The 22,969-nt window shown below is 40.3% G+C and overlaps 2 long non-coding RNA genes across 2 annotated transcripts; both read right to left on the minus strand.

Annotated features, from left to right (window-relative positions):
* Positions 1-3,848: 3,848 nt before the first annotated feature.
* On the minus strand, positions 3,849-14,814 carry LOC141633086 (uncharacterized). The gene is made up of 2 exons (XR_012537892.1): positions 14,003-14,814; positions 3,849-4,299 (listed from the first exon to the last, which is right to left on the minus strand). It is a non-coding gene; the product is annotated as an uncharacterized LOC141633086 (long non-coding RNA).
* A 2,562-nt stretch (positions 14,815-17,376) lies between these two features.
* Positions 17,377-18,065, minus strand: LOC141633215 (uncharacterized). Its single transcript, XR_012538020.1, has 2 exons — positions 17,836-18,065; positions 17,377-17,605 (listed from the first exon to the last, which is right to left on the minus strand). It is a non-coding gene; the product is annotated as an uncharacterized LOC141633215 (long non-coding RNA).
* Between the last annotated feature and the right edge of the window lie 4,904 nt (positions 18,066-22,969).

Below are 22,969 nucleotides of genomic sequence, written 5' to 3' on the forward strand. Positions count from 1 at the left end.
TTCAAATCCCGACTCAAGACGGATCAAACCCAAGTCAAGCACAAAATGCCTACTCTAAATAACACTCAAAAATCATCTTATTATATGCCCATATTGTTACAAGACATCCTATTTGGATACCACAATCAAACCACCCAAAAAATAGATAGGGGACAGGCCACGTCCAAATTGAAAAGGACAGGGCACCCCATTGCGTAGCAGGGTGGCTCGCGGCTCAATGGGCGTCCTCCTTATCCTCTAAGAAAACTCAACCTATCTACCACCCCACAATTCTCTATAAATACCCACCATCATACACCACAATCTTCACGCGAGCGTCCGCCCCCTCACATCTCCCTTAAACTTCTAGACTCGACTTCTTAAGTCAAAAAATCGACACGTGTTTTCGACCTACCGATCGAAAACACAAGCCTTACACATTTTGTTTGGTACCGTCACCGCGCATTCGACCAACCCATTCGACCAACTCAACATTAATCAACATGTTTTTCAACAACATATTTTCAAATCATTTTCAAAACAAAATCCTTTTTTAAGGCACTCTTTTAAACTTCTTTGATCGCGAGTAGTCACAACGAGAAAATCGTCTCTAAATTCGTCTACCTCGCAAACATCAATACACGTAAGTTTGAGGGTATAAACAACTCACTCATTTCATGTCTTTATAATTTTTACAAGTTTATAAGCATGAACAATGCATAACACGATCCAAAAATAGGAGAAATGAGCCAAAACTGGATTTTGGCCTGAGATAGGGGCTACTTGCGTAGCAGGGGAGTTCGCGCCTCAATGCCCTCTCAGGCCTTATTCCAGCCGTGTTTGTGTTCATCTTTCCGCAACATTTTCCTTTTATTTTATTTTACGGCTTTTACCGTTTTAATTCATTTTTATGACAAATATTTTAACCATAAATTGTAATCACCCTTGGTTCCTTATACCATGACGGCTTTATCCGTGACTCGGTGATATTATTTGGTTAAATACATTTTAAAGGGTATTATAACACTCTTTTATTTTATTTACCATTTTTTCTCATTTATTTACACTTGCAAACATATTAGTCATAATGCATGATCAACCTTGGTTCCTTATACCATGTCGGTTTAATTCGAGTACGATGACAAACTTGACTAATTAAAAAGAAATGAACTTAACATATTAGTTCATATCACACATTTTACATTTTTATTTATAAACTATGCTTTTCAAACTTGCAAATCCGACAACGAGTATTACCAAAGATAATACTAATTATTCCAAGTCATGCAAATCATTTAATCAAAAATACGGTTTTAAACAACTTTTTTAACAACCATGAGACGCCCCTTGGGTCGTCGTCTGACTCCCGCCACAAGAGGCCGTCTGTTTTCATATTTCAAAACCTTGACAGGCTTTGTTCCCTCGCCTAATGGCTCGCGCCCCAATGGGACTGCCTGGCACTGTTGTGTCTCGTTTTGGCACTTGTCTAGGATAATTCCGATTACGGTTAACCCGAATACGTGACGGATCAGATTGACGAGTTTGCATTTTATACTTTATGCTTTAAACACACTTTTTCAAATATATGGATCGTGTTAAGCACCGTAATCCGAATTTGGTAAATGGATGTTTAATTTCCGTTTTATATGCAAATCAACCCTTAAATCCAACTTTGACATCAATTTCATGATATGTGGATAAACAAACCGACTTAGAAAACTTTCACATGTTAGGTTACTCTTGGATGCGCATTCATGGATTTAAACCGTTTTATCAACTTTTGCACTTAAACAACCATGATCGATAAGTAGAGGCCGCTAACGCGGGCGAGATTTGGATTTCGATTAAAGAGCTTCCCAATACGTATCCTCACCCCTTACTCAGAACCTTTGGATAGTGGATGGCCTTATCCAGGGCGTACGAGAGTCATTTTAGCGATAAGATGCTAAAGGGGGACGAGTCCTTATCTTTAGTACCTATGGCAAGCACCGCTTTTTGCCTTGATTGACCTAGGTATAAAGTTGATTCGAACGGGTTCCAAGCATCCCACAAATGCTTGTTGGTGACTCTGAACATCTCTACATCATCTCGAGACCTTTGCCGAGACGAAACTGACTGATCTAAAACGATCTGGTCGAAAGAATTTTTACGCCACCGAGCGTGGCTTTCAAACCGCTGCATGTCCACAGATTGGCTTGGTGTGCAGGTGGCCCATGTCCACACTACCTGCGATGCCTGGAGCCGCATGAGGCCAAATAGGTTATTGAGGACATACATGATGGATACTGTGGAAACCACAAAGGAGGCAGAAGCCTAGAAAGCAAGGTTCTAAGGACAGGCTACTTTTGGCCAACCTTAAGAGTTGACTGCCTAGCTTCCAGCTCAAAATGTGAAGCTTGTTAACTTCACTCCCCATTCATTCATTGTAGGCAAGCTACCCCAAGCACCAGGACAAAAAGTCTACATTTAGCCATGACTGATTACTTTTCAAAATGGATAGAGGCTGACTCATATAGGCAATTCAAGGAGAAGGATGTCATATAATTCATCAAGCAAAACATCATATGCATATGGCATCCCCTCAGAAATAGTTTGTGACAACGACACTCAATTTCTGGGAAAAAGGACAATGGCCTTCTATGCACAATGGAATATCAACCCGGTGACCTCCACACTAGGCTATCCAAAAGCCAACGGCCAGGCCGAATCCAGCAACAAAGTGGTAATCAGCTGCCTGAAGAAAAAACTAAAGAGAAGAAAAGGCAGATGGGCTGAAGAACTCCCTCTAGTCCTCTGGGCTGACAGAACTACACCTAAAAAATCCACAGGCCAGACCCCTTACTCCCTGGTCTACGGCTGTGAAGCAGTGATCCAAGCAGAAATCCATGTTACAACTACCAGGTGCAGCTTGAACACCATGGAGGAAAACCAGCCACTAATGCAAGACAGCCTGACCCTAGCTGAAGAGCTGAGAGATGCAGCCAAGACCAGAATAGCCTCCTACCAACAAAAAGTAGCCAGAAGATATAATAAAAATGTGAACATCAGAATATTCAAGGAAGGGAACTTAGTCCTACATAAAGTCTTCCCAAATACAAAAGACAAGAATGCTGGCAAACTTGCTCCTGCATGAGAAGGACCTTACCTGATTGATTCAATAGTAGGGCAGGGAGCCTACCGGCTACAGACCCTGGACGAAGAAATGATCCCCAGATCCTGGACATCTCCCACTTAAAACTCTTTCATGTATAAACCATTTATCTTATGCTTCAACCAGGTAAGACTATCAACCTTATCTCTTACCTGGCATGATTCTATGTGTAAACCCCTGAATAAAATGATCCAAGTTCCTTCTATGTTATTTCTATGTGCTTTCTTACTAGTTGCAATTGCCTGTCATAATTACAATTTTCACCATATGTCTCAAATTACCATGTTAAATCCTAAAAACTTGTTTTACGCTTCCACTGTAATTATTTAGATAATTATCTTTACCTGCTTAAACAAATATTCAGGATTGAGGGCCACTCCACCCAACTTGAACAACATCCCAGAAATGCTTCACAAACTTTGGCATTTTTGCCACTTCTAAAAAACACATAAAAATTGAGCTCAGTAAAAAAGACAGGTATAATGGTGAGATAAATCCAGACTACTTGTCTTAAGCCCTCCTGACAGTTTGAGGTCCATAAGCCCTCCTGACAGGCAACTATCCCTCTTACCTAAAAAACCCCTCCAGACAGGCTAAGAGCCATAAAATCCTTGGACGCATTGAGGGCCATAAGCCCTTCTGACAGGCATTATCTTAACAAATATTCCAAATTTCACTACTTGAACAGGTACTATCTAATCAGACCAAGCACACAATGGAAACAAGAAAGCAACTTCAATTACACTAAAAGAAAAGCAAGGAACAAAGTTTGCCCAGGGAACATCCCCCTCTGGATGAGACAAATACCAACTAGCACGAAATTCAAAATTTGTCCAGGGAACATCCCCCCTGGATGGGCCAAAAAAAAGTCATCCTAAGTAAAACCATCAACATGCCTTGGAGGCAGTAGTAGAGCTTGTGCCTTCATCAGTTGCCTCCTCCTCTTCATCACCTTCATCCTCATTAGCCTCACCACTTTTATCTTTAGTCGGAGGAGAATCAACCTCATCATAAGCATGCAGCTTGCAAAGATCAGGGTAGGTAGCATTGAGGTCAACCATTTCCTTCTCCGGGTTCCAATACGGCCTGACTTCCACAGGCTACTTCATGGTATCAACACGACCCTTGCCAAAGAAATACAAGGCAGCATCCTTATACCTGCCCTGCACCTGTTGGAGCTGTGTCCTCCAGTTAGTGCGGATAACGTTATTACACATACACTTGTACGGACAAGTGGGAGCTTGTTGGGGCTGGTGTCCTCTACAGTTAGTGCAATAACATTTAAATCTCTAAAAGGATCAAAGGGTATACTTTTGTATTATTATCAGTTGGTCCACGTTTATCAATAACGGTTGGCTTGCTAGATAAGTTTGACGTTATTGTCATACAGATGGCGGTGATCAACTGGTCCCTAAAAGTCACACCTATAGGATACGTTTGAGAGATGTGACGGTATGAAAATACAGTCATGTTGATGCCAATTTTGACTAACCAGTTAGTCGGAGTTATTGACTAATAATTAGTCAAAAGCGATGTTGAGATAATTATTTAATACGGATTAAATAAAAATGGCTAAGACGAATTAAGCGGTTAATTCGTAAATTAAATATAAGCGATTATATTTGATTAATGTATATTGAATAAATTAATTATACAATATTGTCTTTGTCGGACATGTATTAATATTTCGACTAAGTCATGTTCCTAGTTGATATTTTAATTACCGATAACCGATGACAATTTATATTTAAAAACCCGTCGTATACGTTTTAGCAATTCAAGTCGGATCACGAGTTTAATAAGGAGGAAGTGGAAAGTCCACTCCCTCCCTAATGAAACCCACGGACCGAGCAAGGGTAGAACAAAAGGAGAGCTTCTCCTCCTTTCTAACCTAATTTTCATTTTGCAAAAATAATTAGGGTTTTGAGAACATTTCCTCTCAAAACTTAGATCTCACATCTGAAAACTTCACACGTCAATTCTCTCAATATTGCAAGGCAATTAGAGAATACATTCTAGCACAAGGGCATATTCTCAGACGATCTTGGGTGCAACAATTTTATATAATAATACCCTTAAAATATAAGGACTATAACGCAAATTTTATATGTGATTTTTGTCATAAACAAAATTACAAGAGAAAAACGATAAAAGTAGATCAAAGTAGATCTCCTCCTAATTGTTGCACCCAAGATCATCTGAGAATATGCCCTTGTGCTAGAATGTATTCTCTAATTGCCTTGCAATATTGAGAGAATTGATGTGTGAAGTTTTCAGATGTGAGATCTAAGTTTTGAGAGGAAATGTTCTCAAAACCCTAATTATTTTTGCAAAATGAAAATTAGGTTAGAAAGGAGGAGAAGCTCTCCTTTTGTTCTACCCTTGCTCGGTCCGTGGGTTTCATTAGGGAGGGAGTGGACTTTCCACTTCCTCCTTATTAAACTCGTGATCCAACTTGAATTGCTAAAACGTATACGACGGGTTTTTAAATATAAATTGTCATCGGTTATCGGTAATTAAAATATCAACTAGTAACATGACTTAGTCGAAATATTAATACATGTCCGACAAAGACAATATTGTATAATTAATTTACGAAGTCGTTGTGAGCCGGAAAGCGTACCGGTCTCGACCCTGTCATAAACATCAAAGAAAGCGAAACGGATTCGAACTTCTCCTAGAATAGTTTCCAGTGTTATTTTTTAAAATAAAAAGAAAGAAAGGAATTTTAATGTTAGAGTTGCGATTTTGGCGGACTGTGCTCCACCCCGGCTCCTGGTTTAGAAGGAATGAAAGTGGTCAATCGAGCTCGTAGGTCAGTGGTTCAATCTATACTTTCCCGGCCGGCCGTACTTGTGATGGTTCCCAAGGATCCTAATTCGTCTTAGCCATTTTTATTTAATCCGTATTAAATAATTATCTCAACATCGCTTTTGACTAATTATTAGTCAATAACTCCGACTAACTGGTTAGTCAAAATTGGCATCAACATGACTGTATTTTCGTACCGTCACATCTCTCAAACGTATCCTATAGGTGTGACTTTTAGGGACCAGTTGATCACCGCCATCTGTATGACAATAACGTCAAACTTATCTAGCAAGCCAACCGTTATTGATAAACGTGGACCAACTGATAATAATACAAAAGTATACCCTTTGATCCTTTTAGAGATTTAAATGTTATTGCACTAACTGTAGAGGACACCAGCCCCAACAAGCTCCCACTTGTCCGTACAAGTGTATGTGTAATAACGTTATCCGCACTAACTGGAGGACACAGCTCCAACAAACTCCCACTTGTCCGTACAAGTGTGTGTGCGATAACCGATTCTCATATTCATTTAAAATTTCTCCCACTCAATGTAAAACAATTTGCAGATCCGGATCCGCAAAGGTCGTATTTTACAATCGATCTGTATCAAGAGTGGTTTCCCCGACTAGAGAGTAACTCAACTGATAAAACGAATTCGTATTCGAGCATGGCCATGCATTTCAGTTACAGCTCCTCGAGTGGCCCTGAGAAATATCGAGTACCTGATAAAGGCTGAATATTTCCCTCAACTCGACTCCTTCCGATCTAAGCACAGCATGAAATGACCCAGAAAAAAACTACTTGGCCCCCTGTTACGGATGACCGTGAGAAAGAAACCAAAGTCACCCAAAATCTGCCTTAGTCTCAAGAGACAGTCGATAGTCAAAAGAATCGACTCTTAGGATCACCATGGAGGTCTTATCCACGACCGGGCACCGAATGTTATAAAACATTTAGGACTCCACGTCGATGTCACAATTGTGTCCTATGAGATATCCGTATAACCCGCCTCTGTGATTGGTCAGTCAACCGGTTGACTTATGGCTCGTTGAACCCACCATCAACCAACGTCACAAAATAATTGCCAGAGTTATCAGCTCATGTGGGCAATTAAGGACCAAAAATATAATGTTTGTTCAATTCACTTTGTGGTGTTCAAAATTGTCGTACAAATCCACATGAAAAACAAAATATATATAAATATCAAAACGATGATGTCGTATAGAGTACAAAAGAGAATGAATCTAATCCATAAAAGAGTACTACAACTTAGGAACACGTTTAATTCTCATGGAATTAACATGCCCTTCATGCTTATCTTGTCGTAATGGTTTAGTGAGAGGATCTGCTATGTTATCATCTGTAGCAATCTTTTCTATCACTACTTCCTTTTGCTCCACGTAATCTCGGATTAGATGAGCTTTCCTTTGTACATGTCTAGACTTGTTGCTAGACTTTGGCTCCTTAGCTTGGAAGATGGCACCTCTATTGTCGCAATAGATGGTGATCGGGTCATTCGAACTAGGCACTAGAGATAGTCCTTGTAAGAATTGACGCATCCATATCGCTTCCTTTGCGACTTCGACGCGGCATAGTACTCGGACTCGATCGTAGAATCTGCTATAACACTTTGTTTGGAACTCTTCCACCGACTGCGCGCCATTAAGAGTAAAAACGAATCCAGACCGAGATTTTGAGTCATCTCGATCCGTTTGGAAGCTAGCATCTGCAGAATCGGTTGCGCATAGCTTTTGTTCGCCCTCCATAAGTCAAAGCCCAATCTTTAGTCCTCCATAGGTACTTAAGAATGTTCTTGACAGCCATCCAATGTGATTCACCGGATCTTTCGGAATCGACTTGTCATACTCAATGCATATGCCACGTCCGGACGTGTGCATATCATGGCATACATGATTGATCCTATAGCCGAGGCATAAGGAATCCGTGTCATGCGCTTTTTCTCTTCCGGTGTCTCTGGTGCCTGAGACTTGCTCAAATGCACCCCTGGAGCCATAGGAAGAAACCCCTTTTGGAGTTAGTCATCTTTGAATCTCTCTAGGATTTTGTCTATGTAAGACTCTGATGAGAGATAACATCCGTCGTGATCTATCTCAATAGATACGGATGCCCAGAATTCTTTGTGCCTCTCCCAGATCTTTCATCCGGAAATGGTTTTTCAACCATACTTTCACCGAAGTTAAGAGAGGTATGTCATTCCCAATCAGGAGTATGTCATCGACATACAATATTAGGAAGACAATCTTGCTCCCACTCGACTTGATATAAAGACATGGTTCCTCGACTGATCAAGTAAATCCATTTTCTTTAATCACTTGGTCGAAGCGATGATTCCAACTCCGAGATGCTTGCTTAAGTCCATAAATGGAACGCTTAAGCTTGCACACTTTCTTAGGATGTTCGGATCGATGAAACCTTCGGGTTGTACCATGTACAACTCTTCCTCCAAAAAGTCGTTTAAGAAGGCGGTTTTCACATCCATCTGCCAAATTTCATAGTCATGAAAAGCGGCAATCGCTAAGATAATCCGAATGGAACGCAAAGATGACTACGGGTGCAAAAATTTCATCGTAGTGCAAACCTGGCACTTGGTGAAACCTTTAGCAACTAGTCGTGCTTTATAGATATCTTGTTGACCTTCCACGAATGCTTTATCTTGTAAAGCCATTTTGCCTTTGAAAGGGGACGAACCTTAGCAGGTAAGTCAACAAGATCCCATACGTTGTTCTCATACATAGAGTCCATCTCGGATTGCATGGCCTCAAGCCATAGCTTTGAGTCGAAACTAGTCATGGCACCTTTATAGGTTGCGGGTTCACTACTCGTTAAGAGTAGAATGTCATCTATGTCATGTTCCTCGACCATACCAATGTATCTGTTCGGAGGAATAGAGACTCTTCCCGACCTCCTAGGTTCCTCAGAATATTTACCGCAATGGGATTGAAGGAATTGGTTCCTCCAATGGTTGCTCGGTATTTGGTTCCGGAATCTCCGACAGGTCGAAGGTTCTATCACTCTTTGCATTCTCGAGAAATTCCTTCTCTAAGAATGTCGCACTAGCCGCAACAAAAACACGTTGTTCGGTTGGCGAATAGAAGTAATGACCAAGCGTTCCTTTAGGATAACCTATAAAGTATGTCTTGACCGATCGCGGGCCGAGCTTATCCTCGTGTCTCCACTTGACATAAGCCTCGCAACCCCAAACCCGTATAAAGGACAAGTTAGGGACCGTTCCCTTCCATAGTTCATATGGAGTCTTGTCAACGACTTTAGACGGACTTCGGTTAAGTATTAGAGCAAATGACGAAGAGCATAACCCCACAATGAGGCAACACGGTGTGACTCATCATGGATCGAACCATATCAAGTAGTGTTCGATTTCTCCGTTCGGACACACCATTCAACCGAGGTGTTCCAGGTGGAGTTAACTGTAGGGCAATCCCACAATCCTTAAGGTGTTGATCAAACTCGTGAGAAAGATACTCGCCACCATGATCCGAACGTAATGTTTTAATCTTTCTACCCAAAGAGGTTCTGCCCTATTCTCGGTATTCTTTGAATTTCTCAAAGGATTCACTTTTATGCTTCATTAAGTAGACATAGCCATATCTACTTAAATCGTCCGTGAAAGTGATGAAATACCTATAGCCTTCTCGTGCGGTGATTGACATAGGTCCACATACATCCGTGTGTATGAGTCCTAATAGGTCAAGCAGCGCATTCCAACACCTTTGAAGGAAATCCGAGTCATCATACCGATGAGACATGATTCACACGTGCCAAATGATTGAAAATCAAAGGCCGAGATAGCTCCATTCTTTATGAGCCGTTTTTGCGTTTCTCATTAATGTGTCCCATACGGCAGTGCCATAGATACGTTTGATCTTTGTCACCAACCTTTAACCTTTTATTCATTACGTGTAATATTTCGGTGGTCCGATCTAAAACATAAATTCCGTTCATGGAGACCGCCTTGCCATAAATCATATCGTGTAATGAGAAAATGCAAGAATTATTCTCTATTACAAATGAAAAACCAAGTTTGTCAAGTAAACCTGAAATAATGTTTTTCGAAAGACTGGTACATAATAGCGATTATATAAAAATAACTCAAATCCGCTAGGAAGTTGGATCACGTATGTTCCCCTCGAGACGGCAGCCACTCGTGCTCCATTCCCGACACGTAGGTCCACCTCACCCTTTACGAGGGGTTCGATGTTTGAGCCCCGCACATGATTACACAGATGAGAACCACAACCAGTATCTAGTACCCAAGTTCCGTAACTTGCGTGGTTAATCTCAATCATATGAATAAAAGTAGAAGAGGAAGAAAACATACCAACAGGTTTAACACGACCTGCTTTTATGTCCTCATGGTAGACAGGACATGTACGCCTCCAATGCCCAGTCTTGTGGCAATGATGGCATTCCATGTTTTCGGTCTTGCTCTTTGTCGCGCCCGATGAGTTACTTGCCTCACCAGGCCCACTCTTACCCGACCACGACTTCTTGAACTTCGGTTTGCCCTCGCTTTCTGTCTAGCTGCTGAGCTTTGCCCTTACCCTTGCCCTTGTTTGTCACAACGAGAACATTTTGTTTCATGCTCCCACTGAACTTCATGTCCTTCTCGGTGCCTGCGAGAAGGGAGTGCAGTTCATGGGGACTTTTCTTCAAATCATTCATATAGTAATTGGCTCTAAAGAGCGCAAAACCATCGTGGAGTGAATGAAGCATGCGGTCAATCACAATGTTCTCGCTGATTTTACAATCAAGCGCCTCCAGTCTCTCGACATTCTCAATCATGCGGAGAATGTGTGGGCTAACCGGTTGGCCCTTCTGGAGTCTCGCATCAAAGAAGCGAGTGGTATGCTCATAGGTCACGATTCTCGGTGCTTTCGAGAATTCCTTAGTGAGCGTGGTGAAAATCTTGTTTGCACCTTGGGCTATGAAGCGTTTCTGCAAATTGGATTCCATTGCAAAAATGAGTACGTTTTTAATCGCACCCGCTTCCATGACGGAGTCGCTATACGTGGAGACCTCGTTAACTCGAGCCGTGGGACCTGGGGCTGCAGCGGGAGGGGCTCGATCAAATACTTGAGCTTCCGTCGGCGGTGGCGCATTCCGTAATGCCGCCTCTCATTCCGCGAAGTTTGATCCATCATTCTTGATCTAGTAGACGATTCATCCGATTCATAAAGATCCGGCCGGACTCACGGTCCAATGTGGCACTTGGCATTGGGTCATCGAGGATGCCACCATTAAGTTATTAGCGAGTTTAAAAACGTGATCTCGCCGAAAAAGAAAGAAAAACAAAAACGAAATAAGCAACTCATCGAGGTGATTTAAGTCTATTTAAAATTCATTTTAATCGTGTAGACTCATTGCACTTGCATAATTGATCTCCCTCAAGAATAATACAAGTGATCCCAAGACTCAATTTTCGTAAATTGATAAGCCAACTGTTTAGCTAGTTCTTCCGTAAGAACTCTTGGTCGATAGATTTCCGTAAATCCTATCTATAGTCCACCATAATCACGGATCGTTTAGTGACCATAGTGTTGAGATAAAATAAGTCAATCGGTTCCAACTTACCCGACGTAGAAGGGGTCATATTATGCCTACCGACGAAGAAGGGATTCATTGGAGTTTGACCTATAAAGACTATTCTCAATTTTTGGTTATACGAGGAAGATCCCATCAACTTAGCTTTAATTCATTTTAAGTGAACGAATAACTAGCATTACGTGAATGAATTAACTTAGGTGATGGCTTAAAAATGATCGTGTGACATAAGAATGTCAAAGAAAACTAACGCGTGACCTCTATATGAGTCAGTTTTCATGCAATTATTAGGTGGTTTGGTTTTTAGGCGGAATATGATGCATACTATCGTTACAAGAAAATAAATAAAAGAATGCAATACGTAAATAAAATTCCTAGTGTGGCCTATCCTAGTAAAAAGAACATAATACAACTTTGGAATCCACCGTTGGACCCGAGAAGCTTGTCTTGATGTTCCATCTTTGTCCATGCAGCGGGAGTGAGCATCCGATCTCCATCTTTAGTCTTCTCAAAATACAATTAAAATTTACAAAATATAAACCTATTTACATTCTAAATAAAAACTTGTAATTAGAAAAAAAAAAAAATGGAGATACGAGATCTCAAAATACAACCAAGACCGTGTTCCATCATTACGGTAACACGTTCTACTAAGGCCACACTAAGTTACAACCGTTTGTAAAATAAATAAATACGGAATGTAAGCATTCAAAACATTCAAAATAACGATAAATGAAATGCATCAACTAAAAACAAATTCATTCGTGACATAATTCCGTAATTATGTTAAATTTATCCAAACCACCTTTTAACAATTAAAATCATGTGACAAAACCGCTTCATCAACTTAATTTTAATTCATGATAATCCGTTATTTTAAATCGTTTTAAAATAACTAAATGGTACGTGAGTGAACCGTTTCACTATCAAGCGAATGCACAAAATTCGTATTGTGCACATGTTTTGGCCAAAAAAAAAAAAAAAAAAATTTTTTTTTTTTCCTTCACGGTCTGACCGTGAACAGTACACAAAAAAAAATTTTTTTTTTTTCTTCAGCTATTGCCGAGAGCAAGAAAAAAACCAAAAAAAAAACAAGCGGCTCAAAAACCGAGAGCCTCAACAAAACAAACAAAATCGATTTGTTAAAAACCAATTGTAAATTGAACATAATCCGTATTAAAACAAAATTACAATTGACATGATCTTCACATATTGTTATAATTATCGTTTAAAACAACAATACGCAAAGAACAAATCGAAAACAAAACAGAAGATCGTCACAAGGCACGATTTCCAATGTACAAAAAAATCAGCCAAGTAAAAAAATACAAACCAGCCGTGACAAAAAATGATGCCTAACGTTTTTTTTTTTTATGCAAAAAAAAAATATCGATTCAATTTCGTTTGATGAAAAACACATAGAAAAATTTACGTGGCCTCGCTCTGATACCACTTGAGGGGTAATATCCGTATAATACCCTTAAAATATAAGGACTATAACGCAAATTTTATATGTGATTATTGTCATAAACAAAATTACAAGAGAAAAACGATAAAGCACAAGAATTAACCTTCGGTCCTAGTGCAATTCGGCAATGATAGAGATCAAAGTAGATCTCCTCCTAATTGTTGCACCCAAGATCGTCTGAGAATATGCCCTTGTGCTAGAATGTATTCTCTAATTGCCTTGCAATATTGAGAGAATTGATGTGTGAAGTTTTCAGATGTGAGATCTAAGTTTTGAGAGGAAATGTTCTCAAAACCCTAATTATTTTTGCAAAATGAAAATTAGGTTAGAAAGGAGGAGAAGCTCTCCTTTTGTTCTACCCTTGCTCGGTCCGTGGGTTTCATTAGGGAGGGAGTGGGCTTTCCACTTCCTCCTTATTAAACTCGTGATCCGACTTGAATTGCTAAAACGTATACGACGGGTTTTTAAATATAAATTGTCATCGGTTATCGGTAATTAAAATATCAACTAGTAACATGACTTAGTCGAAATATTAATACATGTCCGGCAAAGACAATATTGTATAATTAATTTATTCAATATACATTAATCAAATATAATCGCTTATATTTAATTTACGAATTAACCGCTTAATTCGTCTTAGCCATTTTTATTTAATCCGTATTAAATAATTATCTCAACATCGCTTTTGACTAATTATTAGTCAATAACTCCGACTAACTGGTTAGTCAAAATTGGCATCAACATGACTGTATTTTCATACCGTCACATCTCTCAAACGTATCCTATAGGTGTGACTTTTAGGGACCAGTTGATCACCGCCATCTGTATGACAATAACGTCAAACTTATCTAGCAAGCCAACCGTTATTGATAAACGTGGACCAACTGATAATAATACAAAAGTATACCCTTTGATCATTTTAGAGATTTAAATGTTATTGCACTAACTGTAGAGGACACCAGCCCCAACAGCACCACATCCCTTTCAGCAGCCAGCTCCTCATTTACCTTTAATAGATCATGCATAGCCTGCTTCTCAGCCTTCAACTCATCCTGGACTTTAGCAAGTTTAGCCTAGATGAACTTAACAGCATTTTGAGCAGACCCCAATTTGGATGTTTTAACAACCAACCTTGCGTTACCTCCCTCATTTTCCTTCTTTAAAGACTCATTCTCCCTTTTAAACACTTCTAAACCCGTCTTCAAATATTCAGCATCCTTCTTCAGGCATTGCACCTCCCAGTCCAAAGTCTTATTCTTGGCATTCGAAGATTTCAGCTCACAGGCACCCCTCAACATGTCATTTACATTCTGCCAGAAGATCACAAATCAGGCAAGCTGGAGCAAGAAACATACAACCAAAATAAAACTAAGGAAAAAAGAATTATACCTCATGCAGCATGGTAACCAGATTAGCAGCATAATCCCTGGAATGGTATATAGCAGCTACTGCCTGAGCAGACATCTCCTCAGCCTGATACTTATAATAAGGATCATCAACCAGGAAGGAGTGAGCTTGGATTTGTTCCTTGGCAAATTGAACATCGGCGAGCCTAGCCCTGACCTCCCTGACCTCACTCACGCCTTCACCACCAACTCCTTCAGAAACCTCATCCGACCTTTTTCTCTTGCCAGCTTGACTGGGCTCATCAACATCAACCACAACGTACGGAGCAGACACCAATTGAGCCTGATGAGCAGGGACCTGGATTTGAAGCGTACTATCACTCCCTGTAGCCTCACTACTCTGGAATTTTTCCCCCGTAATCTGGGAAACGCCTCCCTTTACCAGGGACAAGCCAAAACTAGAAATCCTTGCAGAAGCCCTAGTAGCTACATGACAAAATTCTATATCAGCAATACTAAGATATGCTCAGGCATCAAAATCAACATAGAAAAGATAAAAACTTACTGCCTGATGATGAGGCCCCTGAAGCCTTGGCACTTTTGGCAGCCTTGTAAGTACTCAGCTTAGCCTTCCTGAACCGAGGCAGAGGCTCTTGACCAAGAGAAGCAGGCCGCACCCTCTCCTCATCTGGAAAGGCCATAAAAGCTGCAATCCGATCAGCCGACCCCTCAACATCAGGATCACAAGCCCAGTCAGCCACTATGATACAACACAAGTAAGTTTTTAGTAAAATCTGATTTACATACTATCATAATTTGAATTGAACGCAGAAAAAAGAACTTACCACCCTCCACAGCCGGATAGCTATGATAATCCAGATCAGGGGCAACAGAATCTGCCCTGATGAACATATAGGTTGTGGCCCAACCCTTATCATCGCCTGAATCAAAGTTGGTTATCAGATGAGTCATCTTTACCTTGACTCGAAAGTTGAAGCGTCCAGTAGTATTACTTTTCAAATGATAAACATTCTTGAAATCCTCAAGGGTAATCACCAAGTTATGCTTGGCACATAGATGTTCAACAAATTGAACAATCTTCCAAACCATCGGCATAAGTGGAAAAGGAGCAACCTTGATGGCCCTAATAACCTCAACCATAAACGGAGAAAAGGGAAGCATGCAACCCCCTTGAACGGACATTCAAAAATACAAAACCAACCAGGACTGGACCACTCTCAGGGACCCAGACCTCGGCATTAGAAGGAAGTAGACCTCTGCCCTTTAACAAATGTTCAAAAGAAGGTTTAAGTTGGTTGGCCTTAGGAAATGAAGCAGACAATGATTTCACATGGGCAAAAGTGACACCCTTATGTGTGATAAACACAATTTCTGCAAGGGCAGAAATTTCCATAACCTCATCCTCAGGGATGACTTCTAGCACATCTACCACCACCGGAGGCTGATCAGCCTCAGCAGCCTTCGGTGCAGCAGCCCTTCTTCTTCCACCGGCCATTTTTTCTTGATTATAGTATGAAGATTATTGAAACAGGAAAATTTATCTCACAAAGAAATTAGAGAAGAGAGAAAGAAAGTTTTAAGAATTGAAGAATAAAAATGTGGGATCAAATGACGGCTCAAAGCATTTTATAACCGCAAAAACAATCTAACGGATAATACAAGTGGATGAGTTCAATCATGACTCTCCTAAGGTTTGATGAACCTGCCTCATTTATGGACACTAGCTGTTGGGAAGTTGAAAGGGACTCAATTTCTTTTCCGGTATAGATTCTCATATTTTTTGCCTGGCCCGATTTTTTATCTCCTCATTCCTGGCCAGACCCAATGGAAATAAGGAGATAAGGGGCAATTGTTGGGCCATGAATTGTCCTGTCTGATCAGACAAAAGTCAGGCAAAGAAACACCAAGTCTAGCCTGAACGGAAGTAACTCAATATCAAGCATACTATACGCAGCCAGGAGGGAAAGACAAGTCAGGCCATCTATCCAGGCTAGACCTGAAGGAATAACTCACCAGCCATATGTTGGGCACTAGTAGAACAACTCAGGCAATAACCAAAGCACAACTAAAACCTAGAGAAACGGTTCTTACTTTCATGGAAGACCTATTCAACAAAATATACGAAGAGTATGGAGCAGTTGACTGAGCAAAGATAACGGCAGGTGGATTGTAGAGTCAAACAACTACCTCCAGGTAAATAGGGCACGAGGCTTATTTCCTAGGAACGTCTAAAAAAACGTTAGAGAGTCGTTGCAAACAAGATATAAATAGCAAGCAGAAGAAAGAAGAAAGGGCATCCACTATTCACTCATCCTTACTCTCATTTCATTATTGTAATCACCTTGAGCATATTTATTAAGCATTTATACTCTACCTCTAGCCTAACATACACATTCCCTGTCAGGATACACTAAAAGATAGTATTACTCCCTCCTGGCTTGCTACCCGTGGGTTTTCCCTTATTCCTAGGGTTTTCCACGTACAAATTTTTTTCTTTTACTTTATTGTTCATTCATTAAGTTATCAATCGTACTAGTCAGGCATAATTATTTGAGTTAGATTACCCTGCAATTAAATCCCTGGCAAGAATTTATCTTCGTGTAAAATCTTGCTAAGACAACAGGTGTTCACGAATACACGGTCAACCATGAGGTTGAGTAGGATAACTAAACAACAATAAATAATACGATAAACCTTCAACAAAGATAACAATAGAACTTCAAACTAAGAGACCGTCACACACGGCTCAACCGTGTGCGAGAACCGTTTACCACAACCGGCACATCACAAGGCATATTCCATCATATCGCTAATACTGCTTAGGTCCATGGCCACCCTACGTCACCATGCCTGGTCGACCACAACCGCGCAGGTCCATGACACTTCTACGTCCCCGTGCCTGGCCGACCAAATAATCCCAATACCAATACCAATCCTCTTTCAAGATGCCAATAAACAACAGAGAACCAACCAACAGTGATAATAAAATAATTATAAGATGCTCAAGACAACAATTGTAACAATAGGCTCTAGATGATATAATTATCTTAAGAAAATGCAATACAATTTATCTCATGCCAACAATGCGATAATAATTCATCTTACGGTAACCATATAACAATAATCCGTCTTACAAGAAATTACCAATTCATCAAATAAGCAAAGTTGAGTACATATCCTACCTTTAGCAAATCTTCACAATTTAACAATTAAATTAGAAAGCTTCTTCCACAAATCCACCACCTAAACAACAATTAGATTGTATACAATTATAAACTATTCTTCTTAATTAATTTAAGATATAAACTTCCCAAAACCGTCTCAAACACATCCCCCACACACGGCTGACCCGACGGTGGTCAACCCGTCGGTCAACGGTCCTCACGGCAGTGGTCAAGTCAACGGTCATGGTCCATGGATGCGGGTCTATGGTCAAACGTAAACAATTGATGTGAAGCGATAAAATAAATTACCACAATTAATTAGTGCGAGGTGAAAACTCCGTCTTAAAGTTGTCTCACAAAATTACTCTTCATCACAAGTTTTATGTTGAGTTTTTGATGTGGAATAAAAGTGATGGTGAGGCATGAGTTGAGTATTTCTATAAATTGGTAGGTGGTGTAGGAAGGTTCTAGGTAATTGCTTAAATTATTGAACTAATCAAAATATCTAGGTAGTATAGATAACACCCAAACCACATCTACCTTCCCCCTTCCACTCGGTTCAACCGACAGTCCACACCCTTCGACTTTTATTATTTTTCTTTTTCTTTTTCTTTTCTTTTTACGACAACCAATATTATTTATTCACATCTTATAAATTATAAATTCTATTTAATAAAAATACGGAGTATTACACATGGTCCTGGTGGATGAGGGATCTGCAGTCAACGTCATTCCTCTCAAAACAGCTCATAAACTAGGGATCAAGAAAGCTGGCCTAGTCCCAACCAATCACGGAGTTCGCGCCTATGACGGCACTCGCCGTAAGGTCACTGGTCTTATCACCCTAACCATCGCAACGGGACCCTTGGAGAGACAAGCCAATTTCCAAGTCATCGACATCGACACGTCATTCAACATGCTTCTAGGGTGCCCCTGGATCCATGATGCCAATGCCGTCACATCAACCCGTCACCGGAAAATTAGGGTCCCCTTCAACGGGAAAACAGTCACAATTCCTGCATCCCCAATTAAGGCTGTCATGAAAAAGGGGAAAGACTCTTGATGCGTGCTATTTATATATACTCTTTGTGCTTATTTTGCACGAATTTCTATGCGATTCCCGTAGTTTTAGGCTTTGAAATGCCCCGAATAGTCTACTTTGGTTTGTTTGGCTTTAATTGCGGGAATGGACCCGGAAGGAGCAAAACTGAGCTTGGAACTGCCCTTATAGATTTTATTTAGGAGATGGATGGAATTGGAGCGAGGATACTTCTGCCTTGGGATGTGTGTAGTCGTTTTGGAAGCGAACAAACATCCTATGTGCTGACTCAGTGGTAGTTAACTCGGTCGAGCTTGTTGCTGACTTAATTGCTCGATCGAACCCTTTTTGATGCTGAAGATTCCTCGATCGAACTTCTGCTATGTTCGATCAATATGAGGGATTATGGTGTTCCTCGATTATAGCTTGTGATCTGACGCAAGATTTTATTGCGTAAAATTATCTACTTATTATTTTAGTTATCTTAATTAGTGAATAAATATCTCTCTTATAAAAATCAGAGACCCAATTACGTTTAGATATTCAGCATTATTCATTTTTTAGTATTATTCATTCATATTCAATTTATTATCAGTTTGCATCAAGATTAGGAGACTCTTGTTCGACGCTTGCCTTTCTATTTCTCAGATCTTAATTTGTTTAATTCCTTACTCTCTTCCTATTTAATTCAATTCGTAATATTAATTCCTTTTTGCAACATTTAATTTTCTTGTCTCTTAATTACTGTTAGGTTATTAGAATTAATATCTAGTTTATGCAATCTCTTAATTTATCTTTTAACCATGTCGAATATAGTTCTATCTATCATTGTTTATTTTATCACCGTTATAAGTAGCTAGGTCCCAATTTCTAGGAATAGGGGAGCCATGATAGTAAAACAATGACCCTATAATTAGTTTTAGGAGGTTTTAATGTGAGAATTGTTTTATAGCAATATAACAGTAATTACTTGGTTGAGTGCACGCGACTATTTTAATTAACCCAGTTAAATTCAGACCTAGATCGGAAGATTAGAATGAATAGACCTATTATGAACAATAGACTACCCTAATCAGAGCGGAAGCTATTTAGGAAGAATCTAGGGCGGTTAGCGGACCGGAAGGACCTTTCCACTACCCTTCTCACTATAGACCGACTTACCTTACCTTTAGCTGAATTGCGTAATATCATGGTGAACCGACATTCTAGCATCTTTGTCTCTATTTGATCACACTCTATTTCATTCTTGCTAGTTTTAATTGTTATTTCTATTATTGTTCTAAATTTAGTTCTTTTAGTTTAGTTAAATCAAATCAACCAGAACCCCTAATTTGTGACCGTAGACAGACTAGATAACAAGTAGATAGCGACCGCGTCCCCGTGGATATGATACCCTGCTTACCTCTACTGCATAAGTTTAGGCCGGTTAGGTTTGTTTTTGATAGGTTGCGACAGCCGTGTCAAATTTTGGCGCAGCTGCCGGGGAGGCAACTAGTTTATTTACTTATTTTATTTTTGTTTGTTTTAGACTCAAGGGATTTTCAATTCCTTGAGACAGTTCTTATTCTTTTCTCTTAGTTTTGTTTATGCCCAGGTCCAACAGGTCAGAGTTAGTACCAGCTGATCCTGAACCAGAGAGGACATTTCGCCGTAGACAAAACTTATTGAGAGAGATTCATCGAGAGTAAGTCTTGAGTACTTTTGACCTAGTTCTAGAGAATTTCACTTTTAAAGAAGCACAGTATTTAGAGGAAGACAAATCTGTTTCTGAAACCGTTACTAAATCTACGAAGATACTTAACATTGCTAGTCATTCTGAGTCGACAACTGATTCTATTCCTAAGGGTTTCAAGCTTTCAACTGATGAGGGGTGTACCTTTGATATTTGTCCTTCTTATATTAATCTGGTGGAGAGAAACCTGTTCAGAGGAGTAGCTGGTGAGGATCCAAGAAAGCATATGGAGATCTTCACGGATTACTGTTCTACTATTCCTGCTACTAAGGGAGTGACCCAAGAGAAGATTAAGGAAGTCTTGTTTCCTTTTTCTCTTACTGATGGTGCCCGGGAGTGGTTGACTGACTTGGATAAGACTTCAGTAGAGATTACTGATTGGAATACCCTAGCTCTTGCTTTCTACAAGAGATACTACCCTCCGCAGAGAACTAATGCATTACGAGGGCAGATTACAAGTTTTAAAAAGAATCCGACTGAGAACTTGTATGAAGCATGGAGTAGATTTAAGAAGCTGGTTAGGTATGTCCCACATCATGGGTTTGGCTAATAGTTTTTATGCAGCCAGTTCTACAATGGGTTGTATGATGACCATCGCGCCGTTTTAGATGCTGCAGCCAATGGAATATTTCTGAAGAATATCGATGATGATAAGGGCTGGCACATAATAGAGGAGATGGCTACCCATTGTGTTGAATATGGGAATCCAAGGAGTGATACTAGAACAGCCGCTGGAGATAATAGTGCACTTGTGGCTCAACTGGAAGCCATGAATGCAAGATTTGATAAGTTAGAGAGGCAGGTTGCAGGAAATCAACAGACACTTCACTTGTTATCTAGACAAGAGACCGTCTCATATGATAGATGTGGTGCTGATGGCCATACTGTAGTGGAGTGTTTAGCTGAGAAGGAGCAAGTATATGCCTTTCAACAATTTAGGCAATGAGGCACCTACTTTAACAATCAAGCTGGAGTTCATCCTAATGTGAGGTGTCTAGCCAAAATTTTTTGAATCCTACACCTCCACCGCAGCAACAACAAACTTATGTTCCACCCCATCGAACTCAACAAAAAGGCTTTCAAAAGCCTCCTTCCTTCCCACCGCTGCATCAACAAGGTACCGCTTCTACTGGTAATAATGACATAGCCGAGTTGAAGTCAATGGTGCAATCACTTGCACTTCAAATGCAGAAAACTGACCAACCAAAGGACGCTTCTATTAAATTGCTTGAGTCCCAGTTAGCTCAATTAGCTACTAAGCAAGCTTCAAGACAACCGGGCCAATTACCATCACAACCCGACAAGAAACCACATGAAACGGTAAATATGATTAGTTTAAGGAGTGGTCTTTCTTATGAGAGACCCAAATTGCCAAAGGAGAATGCTGAATTTTCAGAATCGGAGATTGAAGCTACTTTTCATGGGAAGGCGTCTTTTGACGGAAGAGTGACTAATTCACGTGGTGTACTCGATCGACTAGTTTCTGATGGTCGATAGAGCAAGTTTACTGAAGAAATGTTCGATCGAAGGGATAATAATGCCCGATCGAGCACTGAGGAAAACAAGCTCCTTGATCGAGCATCCCAAACTGCTCGATCGAGCAATAATTATTAGAAAACCTCTCGATCGAGAAGTGAAGTTGCTCAATCGAGTAACATTAATACTAAGAATGGTGATTTGTCGTCTAAATCCAATTTGGACGATAAATCTATGAATGAAGATAATTCTTATAAGCCCCAAGTTCCATTTCCAGGGAGGCTACGGAGGACAAAGACAGAACAACAATTTGGCAGATTTGCCGATCTTCTGCGAAATCTTAAAGTTAACGTGCCGTTTGCCGAGTTACTCACCCAGGTACCCTCTTACTCAAAATTTACGAAAGAAAATCTTGTCCGTAAGAGGAATATAGATGAATTTGAAACGGTGGCTTTGACTGAGCAGTGCTCCACACTTCTTCAGAATAAGACTCCACCAAAATTAGCTGACCCGGGTAGTTTTTCAATTCCCTGTCATATTGGGACTTACTTGATTGATAATACGCTTTGTGATTTAGGAGTCAACGTAAGCGTCTTACTTCTGTCTCTTGCAAAGAGACTTGGTTTGACAAAATTTCAATGCACAAACATAACCGTACAGATGGTCGATCGCTCATTATCACGGCCGTTAGGAGTCTTAGAGGACATCTCTATTAGGATCGGGAAATTCTTTATTCCCTTTGATTTTTTAGTCTTAGACATACCCGAGGACTCATACACTCCCATTATTTTGGGAAGACCATTTTTGCATATTGCTCATGCAATAATTGATGTCGGGGCTAAGACTTTGACCTTTCCGGTGGGTGGGGAGGATTTGACATTCACCCAGTCCAGTGTTCGCAGGGCGCCCATGCAAGTCATGCCCTGCAACGCCATTCCCTCTATAGACCACGACAAGGATCTTTCTAGTACTAGTATCGAGTTATATATTGCTGTTATGACACCTCTGCCCTAGTCTGGGAGCGAATTGGAGGACCATTCTGCTGTTTTTGCTTCTGCAGAACTTGGCGGAATAGGTAGTGGAGATCCTGTTGCCGGACTTGGTGCATTGCAATTGGAGCCTAGCACTGATGGCATTAAAGATCAATGGGGCCACGAAAAGAAGAAGCTTGATAAAGCAAAGAGGAAGGCTGCGGA

Source organism: Silene latifolia, chromosome Y, assembly GCF_048544455.1.
Source record: "Silene latifolia isolate original U9 population chromosome Y, ASM4854445v1, whole genome shotgun sequence".
Lineage (NCBI taxonomy): Eukaryota > Viridiplantae > Streptophyta > Magnoliopsida > Caryophyllales > Caryophyllaceae > Silene > Silene latifolia.